Raw genomic sequence first — 4,864 nt, 5'->3', positions numbered from 1 at the left:
GGGGACCAAACTGACTCCTCCTAGGCCCGTGGAGAAGCCAGCACGCTGACCGAGAGGTCGCCCCTCCAGGGTGCGCCCCCATGCCTCAGGGAGCCTTCTGAGGGGGGCGCCTGGCCCTTCAGGAGCCCACCTCCAAAGGTTCTTAACCGAGGGTGTGTGGCGAGGCTCTCGGGGTCTGCGTGTCCATATCCATGTCCTGTCAGCAGGGCAGTGGTGGAGATTGCTGTGTAGCCCCATGAGTCCACCCAGCCGAGTCTCCCTTGACCTAGGAGGGGACGGGCATTGGAGAGAGGAGGAGATGGGTGTGGGAGAGAGAGCTGGCGTCCGGCCCCATCCCCTCCCGTGCTCCCTGCATCAGTGTTGCTCAGGGCTTATGTTCTCTGGATTTCGCCGGGCTGTGGCCTCCTGGCTGGAGAGCCCTTCTAAGAAGGTGTGGTCTGGGTGGGCCCAGGTTAGCCTCTCCCCGGAAGTCTCCGTGGTCTCGGCCCCCACACCACTGCACCCCACCGTGTCTCACTCCTGCCCCTCCGTCGTCCCGCTTGGGTCTTGCTTATTGAGTGATGGATCCCAAGTGTCAGCCTCCGTCACATCTGAGGGGCAGAGGTGGGGCTCCCACGAGAGGCCAGAGGTGGACCAGCACCCAGTGGGTGTCAAGGGCACCTCATCCTAAAGTTCGTCCAGGGTGGGGAAAGCAGGGTTCTGCGTCCCTCCTACTCCCCAGCCCCAGTGCTAACTTGGGTAATTCCTATAGCTAATTTCAGTGGTTTTCTCATCCACAAATCAGGAAAACACTGAGACTCTGACAAAATAATCAACATGGAAAAACTGGAAGACAGTATCTATCACTGAACAAGAAATTAGACCCTGAGCGACTGCTAAGTGCAGGAGACCAGGCAGAGCTTGCGTTCCAGTGGGGGACAAAGACCACTGGGCAGATAAGATAGGAAGAAGGGGACAGAACGGGGGCAGTGGGATGGCCCCCCGTTTCACAGTAAGAGGTTCAGACCTGGCTGAGGCTAGCAGGCAGCCACACACCTCCGTGGGGGAAGGATGGTCCAGCCCAAGGGACAGCCAAGGGTGTGTGCGGGTGACAGCAGTCTGCGTGGGTGCTTTGCCCTGGGAGAGTCCCACCCATGAGTCTCCGTGGCACTGCACGAGCCCGTGCCACAGCCTGTGGCAGCCCTGAAGTGTCTTTGGCTGACTTGTTGAAGATAAGGCATAAATAAAAGTCGCTTGGCAAGAAAGTGATCAGATCGACTGGACAAGGTCCAAACTGTCTTCTGAGCCCAGCCTACTTCAGTCCCCTCAGGTCCCACGACACCCTCCCAGCTGGCAGTCCAGTAGCAAAGTCCCCACTGTCTCCCAGCTCACCCCCAGTCTGGTTGCCTGTCTGAAACTTGCAGCCCCTCCCTGTACCTGCTCTCCATGAGCCACGTCCAGTGTCACTTCCTCCATGAAGACTCCCATCATCCCGGGGTGGCCTAGGCCTTCTCCTGCCCCAGACATCCCTCCATCACCATCCTTACTGCCTGGGCTGCTGGGAGCTGCTCAAGAACCTGCCTCCCGCCCAGAGTGTGACGATGTGCTTGTGAGAACGGGGGCATGCAAAGGAGCAAGGACAGGGTTCCCTGGACGAAGTGGAGGTGAGGCACCCTGTGATGTGAGCCCTCCTGGGGTCCTCGTCAGCTCAGAATTACTCCAAACACTCCTAGTGAATTTTCGCCTTTATTTTATCTTTATGATGATCTGTGATTTTTATGTCATTGCAGAGGAAAGAGTGACACTCCAGGTCACAGCCTACAGAGCTGGCTTCGTATGCATTTGGACAGTCCTGCCATGCTTCTGACCTCTCACACACACAGGACATGGCCATTGCTTCCTTCTGGAAAGTTGCAGGAGATGTCTGGCCACCCGGCAGGATCATGGCCACGCTGGAGAAAGTGAAGACCGGCCCGCTTCACCCTGTCGCCTTGCACTTGGCGCTGTGTTGGCAGCGTGGGGCTCAGTGACGACCCACAGAGGCCAAACTCCCGCCAGCACGCAGCCTCCCGCTTCTCCCTGGGGCCTGCGTCTCAGCTTCCTCGGGATCAGTGAAGAAGGAAGCCAGCCTCAACCTGGAGAAAGAGTTTATTTCCTCACTCCCAGGCACACAATGGTTCAGATGTAATTATTTTGGAATCAGGATACGTTTCACAATTAGTGGGCACACTGCATGTGGTGTTTCTTTTTTCTTCCTCCCTCACAGAAAACAAAACAAACAAAAAAAAGCTATTCTTAAAACAATGGTGATTCTTACAATTTGAGGACATCTTAGAATCAAAGAAAATGGTGCCTAAAATCTCTGGGGTCGGGCAGCCGAAGGTCCACCCGTGCTGGACTCCTGGGACACCGTGCAGCATCCTGCTCTAAGGGTCTGTCAGTGGGAACTCAGAGACACCCGAGGTCACTAGAACCTGAGGTCCCCTGGCCACAAGGGGGGCGTGGTCCCTGCCCACACATGGTCAGCCGTGCCAGTCTGGCCATTAGGCTTTGTACTTTTCATTCAGGAACTCATAGAAATGGCTGCCAGTGATGAGAGGTGATCTGGGGACACACTGGCCTCCGTGAGGCCTTAGGATTCCGGAAGTTGGCGGCCAGAGGAGCGTGCAGCCAGATGGGACACATGAGGGAGCATGATTACAGGGAAGGCAGTGTGGTGGTGGGTGCGAGGGGAAGCGGCACTGTGGGCAGGCCCTAGCCTGGGCGCTGGTGGCGTGCCCCACAACCTCATCGCCCAGAGTACAAGCCTCCCCGTGCCAATCCTCATGATCTCCCTTACACAAACGCCACTCGTGTCTCAAAAGGCTTAGAAGAGCTGCATGCACTGTCACCCTCTTGGAGGGCCACATCACATAAAGGCCCGGAGAAGTCGTGCAGTAAAGACACGGGGGCACCTTTGTTTAACGTTCTCCAAACTTACTGGATCCTGGAACTCTTTTCTTTAAGTTATGTCTTATAAAATCTTAAGGTATGAGTCGTCTTCTGAACAGGCTCTGGGCAACAGCCCGTGTGCTCAGAACCATGGGGGCTAGTGCTACCCTCCTCGCTCTGCCACTGGACAGGAGAAAACAGTGGAGCCCCTGGCAGGGGGCCAGACCACAGAAGAGCTTCTTTTTGGGGTCCCCCACCCATGGCTCTAGGCATGGAAATGCATGGGGCCACCCTTGCCCTTTGGGACATTGCTCTGGGACATTGGCTTCAGCTCTCCCAGGCATCCCCAAGCAGTGGCTGCCAGCACCGGTCTATCAGGTGGAGTGCCCAGCACAGTCCAAGTTGCTTTCAGTGGGGGTGGTCTTTGCTTGCACAGGACCTTGCACACACAAAGCAACAGCAGGGAGTCCCGGTGCCAGGCCACGGGGCTTTGAGCAGAAGCAGCCCCCACAAAGACGGGCGGACGACAGGGAAGCCTGTCCCCACACACTGGCGTCAGGTGTTGGTTATGACAAGCTTCGCACGGCACAGGGGCTGACTGTGGCTCAAACGCTCCAGCTGTGTATTTTTCACCTGCACAAAGACTGTTAAAAATCAGGATAATGTCATAGAGATACCTAGGTTTCTGGCTCCTCTTGAAAAATTGAAAGCCTGGCTTTCTGGGACTCCACATGGCAGCACTAGCCAGAGCCAGTCACAGCAGCATCATCACTCAGGCCCCGGGCCCTCTTGCCACCGCCATCCCTACTCTCACTGCCCGTGTGCACACAGGCCCCAAAAGCATCTGGGTTTGCGTCCTGGATGCCCGTGATGTGCACACAGAGGGAGTGTTGTGTGCGTGCGTGCATGTGGTGGCATGTTTGTGTATGTGGGTACATGGTAGCACATGCACACAAACGTGCATGTTTACATATGTGCGCACTGGCGCATGTTGGTACATGTGTGCGTACATGTATGCATACACATGCATGTTGGTGCATGTGTGTGCATGAGTGTACGTGTGTGCACACATGCGTGTGCAGTCCAGCTTGCACCCATGTCCATGCTCCCTGGAGTGTATGGTCCAGGAAAGGGTTTCCTTCTTTTCAGTCACACCACAGTGCCGTTCGGATTGGAGAAGCCCAGCCTACACGTTCTTCCAGATGTTGCATTTCTCTGAGTTCTCCACGATGTCACCCATGAGAAGGGGACAACTCGAGGGCTGAGAACAGAAGGGGATGGCATCCTCAGACACAATCTTCTGGACAACTTGACTGATACGCAGACACCGGGACACCAGTGCACAGTCACACTAGGCTGCGGGAAGGTTGGTGAGCATCTCACCAGGCCGTGGACAGCTCGGAAGGTTGTTACGGCTGCAAATGCAGGTATGAGCACTCACGGCTCACAGGGCTTCCTTCTGACGTGCCCGGCAACCTCAGCTATTTTTATTCCCCTACTTCGTAGATGAGGAAACAGAAGCTCACAGAGGTTAAGTGGCCGGCCTAGACCATCGCCCCTCCTACAGTACTAATGCTAACAGCCCTTGTCCCTGGGTCTTCCTCCTGAGGGGGGCGCTGAGGCCTGGAGGGGCTCTAAGCTCTGGCCATGCCTCAGTAATAAGTCCAAAGTCCTAGGGGGTTACCCATCAGCACAAAGGTGGGATCAGTCAGGTCTCAGCCTAGCTCTGTGCCCACTGCCTCTGTCACTCCCCCTTCGTTTTCGTGTCTGGCCTCCTGCTGCCCTGAGCCCTGATGATGCAGGCGGGATGCCCAGGCAGGAAACCCCACACCAGAGGGTTCCTAGCAGCCAGTATCTGTGCTTATGATGCTGGTCAGTGCCCGGCCCCGAGGCTTATTGGTACTATCACTATGGCCAGCCTCTTCCCTCTCAGGCCTTACCTGCCTCACCTGGG

This window comes from Rousettus aegyptiacus, unplaced genomic scaffold (genome assembly GCF_014176215.1).
Source record: "Rousettus aegyptiacus isolate mRouAeg1 unplaced genomic scaffold, mRouAeg1.p scaffold_m13_p_7, whole genome shotgun sequence".
Lineage (NCBI taxonomy): Eukaryota > Metazoa > Chordata > Mammalia > Chiroptera > Pteropodidae > Rousettus > Rousettus aegyptiacus.
Note: the sequence above shows the minus strand (reverse complement) of the source record.